General features: G+C 45.2%; 1 long non-coding RNA gene across 23 annotated transcripts in view; it reads left to right on the forward strand.

Moving 5' to 3' along the window:
- LOC149127041 (uncharacterized) overlaps window positions 1–17060 on the forward strand; it is an 88274-nt gene that overhangs the window by 65668 nt on the left and 5546 nt on the right. For 7 of the 23 annotated variants that reach the window (XR_016232484.1, XR_016232483.1, XR_016232491.1 and 4 more), the window contains one exon: window positions 4457–4873. The exons of the other annotated variants lie outside the window; for them this stretch is intronic. This is a non-coding gene — a long non-coding RNA (uncharacterized LOC149127041). Of the gene's footprint in view, window positions 1–4456; window positions 4874–17060 lie in introns of those variants that run through there. 23 annotated transcript variants of the gene reach the window in all.

Raw genomic sequence — 17060 nt, forward strand, 5'->3', positions numbered from 1 at the left:
AGATCTGAGCAAATATTCTCCTGGAGAGAATGCAGGGCAGCTTCACAGAGATGGTGAAATACGAGTTGGGTCTTGAAATATGAGTTTGCCAATCAGAGAAGGGTGGCAGTACCCGGAAAAAAAATGGAGCAGCATGTGCAAGGGCTCAACTTGTAGAAATTGTATGTTGAATAAGAATTTCAGGGTGGCTGTGTGGGATGGCATTGCTGCCTTTAGATTGTAGAGAGCTTTATGTTCCCTATCCAAGGACTCCTGTCTCAGTTCTGCAGGTGATGGATCATCAACAGGAAATCCTAAACAAGATTATCTTCAAGCCAAAGCATTGTGGATAGAGATGTAGGATGGATGAAAAATATTAACTTTTGAAACGCAACTCCTTGGGTTTGTTGATGACATGTGGAAGGTCAAAGAAAGGAAGTGTCAGGGTCTGATGTTGTGACACTGCAAGTTAAGCCAACACCTGTCACACCAGTGTCCCAGATCAGAGCACTTGTTGGAGTCCTGGCTGCTCGACTGCTGGATCCAGATGCCTGCTAATGAGCTGGGAAATCATCAGAAGATGATCCAAGTGCATGGGCCCCTGCCACACACATGGATAACCTACACGGAGATCTTGGCTCCTGGGTTCAACCACTGCAGCCATTCTACCAGTGGATTAAAGATTCTCTCTCTTTCCCTTTCAAATGCATAAATCTTAATTAAAAAACAAACAAACAAAGGGAGTGTCTGAGAAAGATTCTGTGATTTCTAGGTTTAGTGATGGAGTAGGTGACCATACAATGGCTGAACATAACAGACAAGAATAGATTTGGTGAAGTTGGGGTGAGAAGTGCAGGAAAATAAACTCTCTTTTGCACACAGTATTTTAAGCTTCTACAGAAAACACCCTACTGGAGATGGGAGTAGGCATTTGGAAGATAAGTTTGGTGTTCGAGAAAGAAATAGCGGGAGGAGACTGAGATTCAGGAAGCATCAGGATAGAGGTGGCAGTTAAACTTCCAGAACCGAGGCCGGCGCCTTGGCTCACTAGGCTAATCCTCCGCCTTGTGGCGCCGGCACACCAGGTTCTAGTCCCGGTCGGGACGCCAGATTCTGTCCCGGTTGCCCTTCTTCCAGGCCAGCTCTCTGCTGTGGCCAGAGAGTGCAGTGGAGGATGGCCCAAGTGCTTGGGCCCTGCAACCTCATGGGAGACCAGGAGAAGCACCTGGCTCCTGCCTTTGAATAGGCGCGTTGTGCCGGCCGCAGTGGCCATTGGAGGGTGAACCAACGGCAAAAGGAAGACCTTTCTCTTTGTCTCTCTCTCTCTCACTGTCCACTCTGCCTGTCAAACAAACAAACAAACAAACAAACAAAAAACCTCTAGAACCAAATGAGTTTTCCCAGGGAGATCTAGTAGGTGAGAATAGATGAAGACAGAAGGTGGAATCTTGGAACATCCAACATTAGTGTGTGGATAGCAGGGGAGGGACACTGGAGAGCCAGGAAAGCATCTAAAACCAAGGAAGCAGTTGGTTTTTAGGGAAAATGTCACTGGAGGCAAGGATGAAGAGTGCAGAAAGATCACTTGATCTGGTGAAGAGGAGAGCACCAAGGACTTCTGAAACAGAATTTCCATTGGTGTGAAGGAGTGTGTGTGTCTGTAGTGGGGCAGGGGGAGGCTCATAAACCAGGCTGTAGTCGAGTAGAGGTTAAGGGAGAAGTGAGACCATGGAGATGGTAGGGCAAACTGCATAAACCTATCCAGAAAGAGGAGAGAGATCATCTATTATTGGATGAAAACAACTATGCTTAAGAATTTAGAGAATGTAAAGATACCTACAGGTTGAAAGGAAGGAGCTTGGGAAACAGAAGAGATTGACAGTCCCAAGAGGTAATGAGATGTACCGGTGAAGCCAGTTCTTGGAGAAGTCTGATGAGGAAGGGTCTAGTCCACAGGGGCCTGGACCAATCATGGTGAGAGGAGTTGCCTCAATCTCCAATCCAGGAGGGAAGGGGAAAGGGGAGGCTTTGCTAATGGTGTTGAGATGAGCAGGAGAAGCTGAAAGTGACTGCTAGAGACTGAATGCTTTGTGTCCTCCCACAATTCATATGTTGAAGCCCAGTTCCTAATGTGATGGTTTTGGGACATGAGGCCTTTGAATGCTGTTTAGTCCAGGAGGGTTGTGCCCTCATGAATGGGATTAGTGCCCTCATAAAAGAGACCCCAGGGATTTCTCCAGAACTCTTCCACCGTGTAAGCATACAATGAGTACAGAAGTTAGCCGTCTGCAACCCAGAGACGACTCTCTAAAGAACCCAGTCATCCTGGAACCCTGCTTTTGGATTTCTGGGCTGCAGAACTGTGAGAAATAGATTCCTCTGGTTTAGAAGCCACCCTATCCATGGTACTGTGGTGGAATATCCTGGACTAAGACAGCAACACTCTAGTTACCTATCATCATTGTGTGGACGGGGAAATGGAAACTGAAAGAAGTAACACAACCTGTTCCAGTTTGTGATGCAAGTTAATGGTAGAGTCATGCCTGAGAACAAGGCCTCCTGATTCCCTTTGCTGTGTCATTTGAGTGCCCCAGCTGCTTCTCTGATCCTCAAGGTCTGTGGTAGATCCTGAGAAAAGGGAGGATGAGCATTGATTTAGAACAAAAGTATTTTTTTGCAACAAGGCAGAAGTCCCTGGAAATAAAAATCCACACCTGCTAGAGGGCTCAAATATATTTTATACCCTATGCATTTCCTTGAAGGCGCCTGACCCTATAACCTGCACAAAGAACCACATAAATAAGAATGCCAGGATCCACAAATCTCTTCTGCATGAGCTCTGAACAGCTTAGCTCAGCTCATTCTTGCCACACCATCCTCACTTGCTTCCACAGGTTGCCTAGCATTTCCTGTGCTGCTCCTTCTGATTCCTCTGGCTCATTCTCCTGTGCTCACCCTGAGTAAGACCCTCAGCAGACCAAGTCCATTGTGTAGGCAGGGATCCACCCCACGGGTAGGTTCTCATCAATGCCACCCTGAATTTCATGAATGGGTCTTAGACAAATGTGTCATTCTATGCTAACTCCAAATTCTCCTCTACTTTATGATCTTTTCAAATAGTTTTCTAAAATTATTAATCTCATAACTTTATTGAGAGTGTAGTACTTGGCAGGGGATGGAGCAATGAGTCAGACACAGTATCTTCAAGGAGATTCTCTCTAATATTAGGGAGCTAAGTAGAAAACTGAATGGCAAGTCTTCAAGTGTTTAGCAGGGGGCCCAACTTAATAAGTGAGAAATTATTTTTATTTTAAAATGATATGCCTAGTCATCTGAGCAAAGGGATAAAGGAGTACTGAGAACACAGAGATTCCTCAATTTAGACAGAGGCATGGGCAAGGCTTCTTATAAGAAGTTGACAGTGAACATGAGGCATGGGTAGGATCTGCACAGGCAGAGAAGGGAGTTGTTGGGAATGGGGTCACGTTTCAGGCGGAGAGAAAGTTTTGGATAAGTGACTGTGTTTACAGGTGAACCTGATTTTAAGAGGGACCCCAGGCACTTGCTGCCTTGTGTTCCATAGCAGTGCAATGGCAGAACTCAGACCCGTACCCAAAACTCTGATTCCCGGAGCTGGTGGCCAGAGTACGATTGGTTCCCAACAAGAAGGGCCCGAGAGCTTTGGGCACTCTCCCTTCCCCCACTCTGACTCATTGCAGGACTGAGTTGCGTTTTAGTGCTTCATTTCCCTTGGTCAGACCAGGATGATTTGAATGCACCTGCCTCTCTTCTGTCCCCTCCGCCTGTCGAGGGTGGCCGTTGCGAAGGGCAGGAAACACTTCCTAAATGCGTTCCTGTGGCCTAGGCCCCACGTGAAGGCTGTTGGCGGTCTCACTCAAATGAAGTGGGGGCCGGCTGACTGCTCAGCCACACTTAGGGGACACCTTGGCTATTCCTTCTCTGCCGTCCTCTTGTCTGGTGTTCAAGTGCAAATTTCAGAAGCAGATGCGGATCTAAAAACGGTGTGAGGCAACGGGGTGTCAGAGAGCCACCAGGTCTTGGCCACAGGGCCCTGCATCTCGCTCTCTGGCAACCTATTAGCTTCCAATCCTCTCCTCCCCATCAATTAGACACATTTGAAATGTAGAGCAAATGGCCTTACAGGGGAAAAAAACAGATGTGGGGAGGTGGCTGAGGAGGGCAGAACACTACAAATCACAGAGTATCACCGTGCATTGGGAGGGATCAGTGCCCTTGCACACACAGTGGATTTGTCTGTTTATATGCAAGGGGAAAAGAGCTTGGTTTATCCATTCAGAGGCTGATCCTGCCAGCCACACCTGCGCAGTGGCCAAGCAGCCACAGGGCACCGATGTGTGTTAGTCTGGCACTGTCCCTGAGGACTGCGAGACGGTGGGGTCAGTGTTCTAAAAAGCCGTGAAAGATGTTGACCTGTGTGAATTCTCTTGGCCTCCAGGGGAGACGCCGGCGATGATGGTGGCGGTGGTGCGGATGGCGCTGATGCCATGGCTAGCCTTCCGTAGTAGTGAGTCATACTATTACAAAGCACTTTCACATCGATCGACTCATCTGCTCTCAGAGGCTGAGTGGAGATCCCAGTCACCTTCAGAGTATCCCCAGAAGATAAACTAGCACCTTCCGTAGAGTGGACTCCAGTCGCAGATTCATTATTGAGAGCTGAACACAGTGGAACTTTGGGGATTTGCATTGTGGTTTTGCCCTTACCAGCTGGGTGACCTTGGACAAACCACTGCACCCCTGTGTGCTTCAGCTTCTTCATATGTAAAAATGTGTTAATAATAACTGTCTCTGAGGGTTATTGCTGGGGTTCAAGTGCCTTCATGTAAATAAAAAGGGCATTATAAACTGTGAAGCATTATGCAAATCTTAATTACCATCTATACAAGAACAGGATATTTGCAAAAATGATTGTAAATATAGTTTTGAGATGGTGGGTGTGATGTGCCTGAAAGAGCACTTTTCTTGGAATCAGAAGGTACAGGCACTATTTTGGCCCCTGCCTGTCAGGTGGAAGTGAGGAGTGTGGCTTTCACATAGGCAAACACAGTCATGCAAGTGATGCATTTACCAGTAAAAAAACGGCTACCACTGTCCACCTGTCACCTTGCCACCTATGGCAGGTTGAATGCCGGCCCCAAAGGTCTCTAGAACCTGTGGCCACATTATCCTGAATGATAAAGGGACTTCATAGACATGGCTAAGTTAAGGGTCTTGAGGTAGGGAGGTATTCTTTTCTTTTGTTAAATATTTATTTATTTAAAAGGCAGAGTTACAGAGAGGGAGAAGCAGAGAGAGTCTTCTGTCTGCTAGTTCACTCCTCAAATGGCCGCAATGGCAAAAACCGAGCCTATCTGAAGCCAGGAACCTAGAGTTCCTTCCAGGACTCCTACATAGGTGCAGGGGCCCAAGGACTTGGGCCATCGTCTGCTGGTTTCTCAGGCCATAGCAGAGAGCTGGATCAGAACAGGAGCAGCTGGGACTCAAACTGGTGCCCATATGGGATGCAGGCACTACAGGCAGAGGCTTTACCTGGTACACCACACCACCGGCCGCAGGAGGTAGTCTTAAGTTCCCCAGATGAACCCAGTGCAATCCCAAGGGTACTTAGAAGGGGGAAGTAGGAGCAGTCAAAGTTATATGACAATGGAAGCAGAGATTTCAGTGATGCACTTCGATGATGGAGGAAAGGGACATAAATCAAAGCTGGAAATTGAAGTAGGCAAGCAAACAAATTCTCTTCGAGAATCCCCAGCAGAAAGCCTTCCTGCTGACAGCTAGACTTGAAAGCCCAGAGGTACTGACTCTGAACCTCTGGTTTCTGGAACTGTAAATAATGAATGTGTGTCACTCCAACCACCAAGCTCAAAGTCCTTCATCTAGCTGCAGTAAGAAATTCATGGGCCACCCTGTCATCGCTATCTCCCATTCCCAATCCCTGTGGCTACTGATTTCTTCCTCCAAGCTGTGTCCAGCCTCTCAGGAGACTGTGGGCCCTACCCAAGTTTTCCTCTACCTCCTTCCTTGGTGGGCCAGCTTGAGCTGATCTTTCTTGTCCTGCCCAGTTCCTACATTACCTGGATTTGTAACTGATGCCCTAACTCATGGCTTCACACCTCGAGTTGGCTGGACCTCTTCCTGGGGCACCCAGGTTCTGGAATTGTAGCCTTTGTGATTTTGGGCAAGCCACTTACCTCCCCGCAACCGTTTTCTCTGGGTCATTTGGGAATAAACGTGTAGTAAACAGGGTAAATTCTTAAGAACATGATAGCAATGAAAGCTGTTTGCCACCTATAAAATGCCTCAGTGTATCAGTTCCTGTTATTATTATTTTAAAAACAGAATTCTTCAGCTTAATCTCCTTCAAACTGATGTACATGTGTGGCAGGTGATAGACATTCTGAATCTTGACAAGGGAAATATTTTTCAAAGATATCAAAGCTGAGCATTGTATGTTGGATATCTGGGTTATCCATGAGGCTGAACTTCCAATATGGATCCCCAAATACAAAAAAACCCAATAGTGTGAAAACATTAAATAATTGTTCAGTAATATTATCCATTTGGACATGATGAAGTGGGGCCAATTTCACTTGTCTTTCTGTTTGTGAAACTAAAATAAGAACATTGTTAATCAGAAACAGGGTCATCCATGAACCTTTACAATATCCGCCAACCACAAGGCTGCTGAGAGAGGAGGAGCTGTGTTATTGCAAACCTGGCTTGCTGTGTCCTGCCATTGAAACACATCTACAGGCTCTTTTTCAAACACTCAAACCACAATTTACCTCCAACTCACTCTCGATCCTCAGAATGGTTTATGCACCATGATATCGCTAATCTTCCCTGATTTGATTAGGATCAGAAAAAAAAAAAAAATCAAACAACCGTCTGGTAGATTTGGCCAGAGGAGCAGAGAATATTAGAATACAAGGGGAAGGAGATGGTGGAAGGGAATGCCTTGTATCAACCACTTAATTCAAGAGGCAAGACTGGACTTTTCCCTCCATGCCATCTAATTGAATTCTCACTATGGCCCCATTGTGTGGCTCTTGGCATTTGACAGATGTGGAAGCTGGTATCAGAGAGATTAGGTAACTTGCCAGAAGATCACCGCACAATGTGGGAAGACTGGTTTACCAAATGACTTCTAGTTCAACTTTTTACAAAAGAAGGAAAATGCAAGGAGTTGCCAGCCAAGCAGTCATACACTTATTTGGTGCCCCTTTTGTTATATCTTAATGTTAGCCATCGCAAAGCACACCGGACTCCGGAGTAAGGGAAAGGGTTTATTGGGGAACACCCTACAGACCGGAGTGAAGGGGCAGTGAAGGAAAAAGAGAGAAAGAGAATATAAGAGAGAGAGACAGAGAGGAGGAGAGGAGACCAGAGAGTGCAGGAGAGAAGGGCCAAGAGAGCAGAACCAAGAGAGAAGAGTCAAGAGAGCACGTGTTCAGGAACAGGCCCTTTTAAAACTTCGCCTGAGGGCGGGCAGGGAAGCAGGAGCAGCGAATCCCATTAGGATGGGGGTGGAGCCTGGCTCAGGTACCTGGGCCATGTGGCCACCTGGCTACAACTGTGCCAGTTTCCTAACACCTTTGAGTTGGGGTCACTAAATAATCGATCCTGCCTCTCCCCATTGGCTCTACCCACAAAGCTCTCAAAGTCCTTGCAAACTTCGATTCATCTTCCTTCCTTCCCAGATCTGTCCTTCTCAGATGTTCAAGTGCACTGAAGCCCATGGCTTTCATGAGGGAGCTGGAAGTCTTCCTTAATTCTTTGCCAAGTTTTACTGCATAATGACTGGCACCCACCGGAAGTGCAAGCTGAATTTTTAAAAAAATTCTTGCCTATACCCAATGCAAGGAGTAACATGAGGATTGGCTTTGAAGTCACAATACTGGAGATGAGCACCTGGTGTGACTATTCTGTGACGGTGGGCCAGCCAGGGGTGGGACTGGGTGACCTCCTGAGACGACATTTCTCATTTTCAGGAGATCAGTTGGATGGGGTTTGTTGAAATCGTCAATGTGTGTTATGAGTTTGGTAAATAGAAACTCTAAATGGGTTTTAGCTTTGGCTGTCTAGAATCTAATCTCTTGGTCATTCATGAAGAGTTCAGGACAATGCAGAACCCCTTCCCAAGAGGCTACACTCCATTTCTTAGAGAGAGGAGATTCAACGGGACATTATAGATAGATACTATAGACAGACTATAGAGAGGGCTGGGTGGGAACAGGGCAAAGTTGAAGCTGACTCTTAGGTAGGAAAAATGAGATAGGAGTGGAGAGGAGGCCAGAGCAGGCTAGTATTCTGATGCCTCATGGGAGTCTGATGCAGACCTTGCTTCTGGCCGGGTCGGGTGCTCCTTGGATGTACCTATGCTCTCTGCATGCCGTTTTCTGAGCTGTGCTGAAGGAATAATGATACCTTCCAGCTGCCTCACAAAGTCATTGTAAAGATTACAGCAAGACGGTGGGCGGGAACACTCTGGGGAAATGTGAAGCGTTGGACAATGTCCTAATAAGCATCTTCTGTGGAGCCCTCACAGACTGTCAGATCGGGAAGCAATCCTTATTCCTGTTTGACAAATGAGATCAAGTAGGTCTGAGACGCTGTGTCCTTATCAAAGCCTTCAAAGCTGTGACCGAGCTAGGGTGCATTCGTGTTAACAAATAGCAGTAGAAAGGAGTGAAGCCGAGTGTTTTCTCACAACACCAGAGACACCCTGGTATGTGTCTGTGCTGCTCTGGTCAGATTCGTCAACAGGATGGAGAAAGAGGCTGTTCCAGTTGCATAACAAGGTACCCCAAACCGAGTGAACAGTGGGGTAGGAGCTCAGGAGCGACGAGGCTGGGCATTCCGGCTCAGAGACTCTTATGTGGTTGCAGACAGTGGCTTCAGCTGGGGGCTGGCCAGGCATCTCTTGGTTCCCCAGTATGGGCCACCTTTTTATTGTCAAGGATTTACTTATTTATTTGAAAGGCAGAATCACACAAAGAGAGAGGGGGAAAGAGAGAGGGAGAGAGAGAGATATCTTCCACCCACTGGCTTACTCCCCAAATGGCCACAATGGCCAGAGCTGGGCCAGGCCAGAAGCCAGGAGATTCTTCTGGGTCTCCCACGTGGGTGCTTGATCCCAAGCACTGGGGCCATCTTCTGCTGCTTTTCTAGGCACATTAGCAGGGAGCTGGGTTGAAAGAGGAGCAGCCGGGACTTGGACAGACGCCCAGATGGGATGCTGGCATCGCAGGTTGTGACTTACCTTGCTGAGCCACACCAATGGCCCTGGGCTGCTGGAGCTTTCTGACAGCCTGGCAGCCTGGAGGCTGTAGGACCGCTTACCCTGCAGCTCAGGGCTCCATGCACAAGTGTTCTGGAGAACAAGGAACAGTGTCATCACTGCCTTTATGCCATAGCTTCAGAAATCACACAGCATCACTTAAACTGCGTTAAAGTGAGTGCCTGTGAGTCACAACCTCACCCAGGTTCAGAGAAAGAAGTAGACCCCACCTTGAGATGGGAGGGGTGGCAGGCTTCTGTTAGAGTGCGCATTATGGGAGAGACTGCAATAGCCATATTTAGATGCAGTCTGTCAGACTGTGACAGCCAGAGGAAGATATGGGATCTCGAGCCCTGGGAAGAGGGGTCCCCTATGTCTACAGCACAGGAATCAGCTAGAAAGCAGTCTCTTACAGATAGACAAGTCTCTAAGGAAGAGAGCCGGGAGTAATACCAGCAGCAGCCTCTCATTTAACAAAGGACTGTGTCAGTCTGCTCACGGATGGCAGCATATTAGGAAAGTTCCTGAAATTTTATCTGTGTACATCAGTTTGGTGAAAAGCAAACAGAGCAGGTGTTTCTGGAAGATAGCAGGAACAGCACTGCTCAAATTGCCAGACTCAATATTATAGACTGTGCTTCTTCAGAACCATTTGAGGGGCAGGCGTGGTGGCACCATGGGTTAAGCTGCCTTTTAGGATGCCCACATCCCCTTGCAGAGTGCAGTTCCTGCCCTGGCTTCTTCGCTTCCAATCTAGCTCCCTGTAGTGGGCCTAGGAAGCAGCAGACAAGGTCTCAACTACTTGAGTCCCTACCACCCATTTGAGAGACATAGACGGATTTCCTGCCTCCTGGCTTTGGTCTGGTGCAGTCCCAGATGTGTGTCCGTTTGGAGAAAGAAAACAGAAGGAGGGGAATTCTGTCTCTCTCTCTCTCTCTCTCTCTCTCTCTCTCTGCCTTTTAAATAAATAAATATCTTTTAAACCACTGAATCAGTTAAGCTTTCTATGTAGCTTAGTTATTCTGAAATACCCCTATTATGTCTCCAGACCCGTGGCTTAGCTGAAAATGAAAAGATTCTGGATATGGGTCAAAGACTCTTTCCACTCAGCCATCCTTCAATACATCTACTCCTGTTAGGAAATGAGAAGTAAATAGACATTCACCTATGGGGCTTATTTTTGCTTTATTTTATGTATTTTAATTTTTATTGCTGTTTTGGTTAACTGAGCCTTTACCTCGTTCCAAGCACCATGCTGTCTCCTGGGGCAGGCAAGCATATGAAGAGAGTGTCCTGCCCTCACCAGGGAAAAGCCTTCCACTCGATAGAAAGGCGCTGACTGAGGGAAGGAAGGGAGCCAGGTGAGCGGCCTAAGATGGAATTCCAGACCTAGGTTTCTGGGTCGCAGGGCTGAAAATACCATGAGGCAGTGTCTATATCCTGCTGTGGATATGACTAGACTTGAGCCCTGCTCCGAGCCTGAGATTACTGAGTTAATGAGAAAGAATGATATATACGTAGTATGTGCTGGGCACTCAGCAAGGTGGACTAGACTTCTTATTAGGCCAGGTTTTGTGTTGGTCCTTTGCTCATTGCTCCAGTGCAATGCCTGAGGCTGGGTAGCTTACAAATCAAAGAGGTTTATTTTGGCTGGTGGTTGAGGTCCAAGGTTGAGGGCTGTATAAGGCGATGGCCTTCTTGTTGGCAGAGTACACATGGCAAAAAGCAGAGAAAGTATGTGTGTTTGTGTCTCTTCTGGTCTCTCCCTCTCCTTATAAAGCCACCAGGATTCAGTCCTGGGGCTCCCCCCTGATGACCTTATCGAGTCATAACCACCTCTCAAAATTCCCACCTCCAAACATCATTGACTACATGTCCACCCTCCTAACACTTCACATCGGGGATTCAACTCCAACATGTGAAACCTTCAGGACACACTCAAACCACACCCAAACCACAGCAAATGCTATTATTATTTAACTGTAACACCAAGTAGGGTATGCACAATTACTTAGTGTTCACAAATCACTGTCAAATTTACCATCTCATTTAAAGCTTCCCATGGTTTAGGAAGTGTACTTGTGGTCCTCCATTTTACAAATTACAACCTTAATATTCAGGGAGGTCAGTGGCTTACCTGGGGTCTCTCAGTGAGTGTCTGAGCTGCAATTTGGAACCCCGTCACCACACCAAAGCTACTCCTTTTCACACTACTGTGCAGTTCCCAAAACTGCCAAGTGACCTTGTGCAACATTCCATCGCTTGTCCTTCAATCTGGCCTTATTTCTCCATCTGCAGAGTGAGAGGCCTGAACTGAATTACGTCTGAGGTCCCATCCAGGGCCCAGCGTCTCTGATGAGAAGCGTATGTTCAGACAAGGACCCTGTTTGCTGCAGGGCTCCTTGTGCAGCTTGGAGCCTGGCTTCAGAGGGGCTGAGCCTGGAGCTATGCCCGAAGCACAGGCCCAGCTTGGCCTTCCTCTCGCTCTCTTACTGCCAAAAGGACAGAATTCTCCAGAGGACCTGACTCCAATCTGGCCAATTTCTGATGGCCTTAAGTTATCCTCTGACCTCGAACTTCTTATTATCTGAAGCTTATTTAAAACACAGTTTAGAAATAGCCATTATATCTCTCCGGAGACCCCTCCTTTTCTTACCCTTATTGCATGCCTCCCACAACAGGAAACAGCAACTGGGAGACAGGCGATCCGTATGTGATTTTTGTCTCTGTTGCTGTCTTTCTGTGTGACCCTGGGCAAGTCTTGTCAAAAAACGAAGATTATCAATGGAGGTTATCTTGGCTTGAGAGCCTACGAAGCCTTGTGACTTCCTCTGGAGGGAGAACTAGAAGACCTGGGTCACAGTGACTTGAAGGTAAGGGAGCCATCAGACTTCATAGCAACAGAAGACTACACAGGGCCGGTCTTTGTTAATTGCTCTCCGAAACAGCTTTTTACTGCACTACGGAGGAAGTAGGTGAGGAAAATGCTCTCTGTATCTGCTCCCAAGATACTGAATCTGAAAAGTCATACTGGGTTTCAGGCGTCATTCTTGTTTCCACTGCTCACCTCTTTCCCACTTCTAGAGGTGACGTGAAGTGACTCGAAGGCGCCCAGGAGGCCTGCCTCTGGGTTCTGCTGGGTGAAGTCTTTTTGCGCCTTAACCCAGGGCTGCTCCTCCAGGTCCTACTTCTGTGCTCGAATTCCCACTGTCATCCAGCTTTGTGCTGCAGGAACTCAAGGCAGGACACACACTTGGCGCCCTGCAGAAGGGTGAGTGCCGCTGGGGCTGTGTGCAAGCAAGCAGAGGGCCAGGGGCTCCTCTCCTCTCCCCTTCCTGCCTCCTCTCTCCGATTTAGGAGCTTGGGTTTTGTTTCCTTGTAATCAGCAAAGGGCAGAGCTATTTGACCCGCGCTCCACTTCCAGGGCAGAGATGGCTCAGACCCTTTAGCACAGCCCTCTGAATACGCCAGCAGTCCCCAGAGCCAGAGAAGAGGTCAGTCACAACAGCCTTGGGACAACAATTGCACAATTGCACAATCCACCACAAGGCCACAGGGCAATGTGGAAGGGAGGATTCCAGCCACGTGGGGCTATGGAGAAAATGCTGGCCTGGGCTCTGGTCTCCACACCACTGTGTGACCTCAGGCAAGCTCCTGAACCTCTGTAAGCCTCCATTTCCTCACCTGTCAAAAGAGGAAATGGGGTGTTTTGAAGAACAGAAGAGGTCAGACTTGAAAGTATCTTTGCGATCATCTAACTCAGGCTGTTTATTTTACACACTTGGAAACCACGTGCTTGGGAGGGGCAGCAACTTGCCCCGTGCGACACGGCAGTGGACAGCAGAGCCCTGTGCAGAAGTCAAGACCCTCTCTCTCTTTGAAGAGCTGCTTTCTCCTTCAGGTCATCTCCAAGGCGCTCTCCAGCTCCAGGAGTCTATTACTCTAAATGCACAATCCCCTACCCATGCCGGCTTCCACTGAGACTCTTGGTAACACGCTGTGTCCAGCCACTTCCCACATGACAGAGTCTGTCAGTTTCACGTAAGACAAGCGAAGGTTCTGGAAGGCCTGTTATCCTTGTAACCATCCAGGCTCACTGCCAACAGAACCTTCAGACAAGGTGTCGGGCAAGGGGAGGGTCAGCTTGTCAACTTGGCCTGTGTGTAGACAAGACTGTGGTAGTAACCGCCAAAAGACCTGTGTTCTAGGTACTGCTCAGCCCTCCGATAGCTCTGTAACCTTTCACAAGCCTGAGCCCCCTTTGGAGCCTCAGTTTCCTCGTATTTAAAATGAGTGTTCTGAACTGGATGTCCCTAAAATACCTTCCCTCTCTGACATTCCATAGCAGAATATTGCCCAATATTTCTATTCCTTGGGGAATTTTGCTTAGAAACTAGGAGGATGATGTTCACCACAGGAAATCTGAGAATACTTACTGACCTTAGGATCATAAAACAAATATTGGGAAAGAAACTCAAGACTCCTACATTGCCTTGTAGTTTTTGTGCTTGTGTTTTCTAGGGTCCCTATCAAATGTTCACCATAGAACTACAAAATAAGTTTCTATGTAGAGAGGTAGATGAGAAATAAAACTAATGCTAATGATTGCTGTGGAAAGTAGCCATGCTGTATTAGAATATTATGGCAGTTGATTATATTGACGAGACAGGATTGGATCCTCAATTTCATAGACATAAAAGAAATCCAGGCTTTCTGTATCTAAGCTATGGTGTTAGATGAAAAAAAAAAAATCTACATGTGTGATAAAATTGTGTATTACTAAATACACATGCATAAATGGGTACAAGTAACACTAAGGAAATCTGAATAGGATAGATAGATTGCATTGCTGTCAATATATTAGTTCTGATATTACACAATAGTATTGCAAGTGTTATTGTAAAACTGAGTAAAGGCTATATGAGATTTCTCGGTATTAGTTCCTTAACCCGTGAGCGAATCTATAAGTATCTCAGTAAAATTTTCCTTTAAATAAAGGGCCCAAATAGGTTCATTGGTGAATTTTTTAAGGAAGAGATTATACCAATTCTCTTCCAGAGGACAGAAGCTGAATGAATATCTCCCAATTCATTCCGTGAGGTCAGCATTACCCTAATACCAAAACCCAAGACTTGGCAAGTACAGAAGTAATCCAGAGATTAATCTATCATGAACACAGATGCAATAATTCTTAACAAAATAATACCAAATTGAATTAACGCCATATAAAAAGAATTGTATACTTTGACCAAGTAGGATTTCTCCCAGATTTGCAAAAACTGGTTCAACATTCAAACATCAATGAATATAATTCATCTCACCAATAAGATAAAGAAAAAAATCACATTTGACAAAATTCAATACCCATTCATGATAAAAACTCTCAGCAATTTGGAATAAGGAGGAACTTCCTCAACTTGATAAAAAATTTACAAAAACATCTACAATGAGAATTCAAAACTTTTCTTGTAAGAACAAGGCTCTCTCAAGATTGCTTTTGAACATCATACAAGAGGGTCTAGCAGATGGACTACGACAGGAGAAGGGAGATGAAAGGGATTTGGGAAAAAGTACAACATCTTTGTTCACAGATGGTATGACTATCTATGTAGAAAAGGCAAAGGAATCAACAAAAATTCCTATAGTAAGATTATAGCTGAATACAAAGTTGATACGCAATAGGCAATCTCTTCCCTATACATCAGCAATGAATAATTGGGATTTGAAAAGACCACAATCATTTACATTAGCATGCTCAAAATGACACACTTAGGTCATGTCATGAAGTCTTTATGATGAAAACTGCAAAACTTCAATGAAAGATAACAAAGAAAAACCAAATAGCTGGAGAGATATTCTATGTCCATGGATAGGAATGCTCAAAGTTATCAAGATGTTGATTTTCCCCAAATTGATCTACTAGACTCAACACAATCCCAATCAAAATCTTAAAAAGTTATTTTCTGGACATCAGCAAACTGGTCTTAAGGTTTGTATGGAGAGGCCAAAGTCTCAGAATAACCAACTTAATATTGAAGAAGAATAAGAAAATTAGAGGACTGGCACTATCAGAATTCAAGCCTTATTCAAGTTACAGTAATCAAGACAGGGTAATATTGACAAAAGAATAGATACATAGATCAATGGAGCAAAATCAAAAGCACAGAAATGGACTCACATAAGCATAGTACATTTATCTTTGATGGAGGAGTAAAGGCAATGCAATGGAAAACAGACAGTTTTTCTAAACAAATGGATTTGGAAAAACTGGGCATCCAATTGCAAAATTTTAATAAATATCTTTTATCCTTCACAAAAATTAAATAAAAATAGATCATAGACTTGAATGTAAAACTCAAAGCTACAAAACTCCTTGAAGATAGCATAAAAGAATTCATAGATGACCTTGAATGAGGTGATGACTTTTTTCACACAAGAATGGCATGATCCATGAAAGAAATAATTGATAAGCTGGATTTTATTAAAATTAAAAATTCCTTCTCTGCAAAAGATAACGTTGAGAATAAGAAGCCAAGTTACAGAGTGGAATGAATTATTTACAAAAGCCACCTCTGATGAAGGACTGCCATCCAAAACATGCAAAGAATATAAAACTTAAAAGATGATCATGGGGAAGGCATTTGGTATAGTGGTTAATACTCCACTTGGGATGCTTGAACCCCATATCACAGTGCTTGAATTTAGGTCTCAGCTCTGCCTCTACATTCAATTTCCTGCAAATGCACACTATATGAATAACCAGGAGATGGCTCAAGTAGTTGGGGGTCCCTGTACCCACATGGAAGACACAGCTCCTGACTTTGCCCTGACCCAGTAACTGCTATTGCTAGCATTTGGGGGAATGAACCAGAGAATGGGAGATGTCTTTCTTTCTGTCTCTTTCTCACACTCTCTTTTAAATAAATAAATAAGCAAATATCTCTTAAAAATGGGTGAAAAGTTCTAAACAAACACCTAATCAAAGAAGACATGTAGATGGGAAGAAAGCCTATGAAGAGATGTTCAACATCATGTGTCATTGTTAAAGCAACTATAGAATTGTTTTAATTAAAGCAACTATGAGATGCTAATATGCAACTCTTAGAATGGCCAAAGTCCAAAACACTGAAAACGGCACATGCTAACAGGATGCGGAGTAACAGGAACTTTCATCTGTCGCTGGTAGGAATTCAGAATGGTGCAGCCACACCGGAGACAGCTCAGCAATTACACCCAAGACTAAGCACACTTTTACTATACAATCTAACTGGTGTGTTCCTTGGCATTTACTCAAATGCACTGAAAATTTGTCCACATAATAATCATTATGCATATGTTTATAGTAGCTTTACTCATAATTACCAAAACTTGGAAGTAATCAAGGTATCCTTCAGTGGGTACATCCAGATAGTGGATTATTATTCAGTGCCACAAAAAAAAAAAAAAAAAAGTGCTGTCTAGCTCTAAAGAGACATGGAAAAAACTTGAATGCATATTACTAAGTGAAAGAAGTCAAACTGAGAAGACTATACTGTCTGATTTCAACTCTATGACATTCTGGAAAATGTAAAACTAGGGGAACAGAAAAAGACTCAGTGTTTTCCAGGAGTCAGGAGGAAGGAGGGATGAGTAGGCAGCGGAGAGAGGAGTTCTAAGTCAGTGAAACTATTCTGTATGATACCTTGACGGTAGACATGTATTATTGTACCTTTGTCAAAATGCATGAAACACACAACACCAAGAATGAACCCCTGGGTCA

The sequence above is a fragment of the Oryctolagus cuniculus genome, chromosome 4 (genome assembly GCF_051225735.1).
Source record: "Oryctolagus cuniculus isolate XC-2025 breed Fujian yellow rabbit chromosome 4, ASM5122573v1, whole genome shotgun sequence".
Lineage (NCBI taxonomy): Eukaryota > Metazoa > Chordata > Mammalia > Lagomorpha > Leporidae > Oryctolagus > Oryctolagus cuniculus.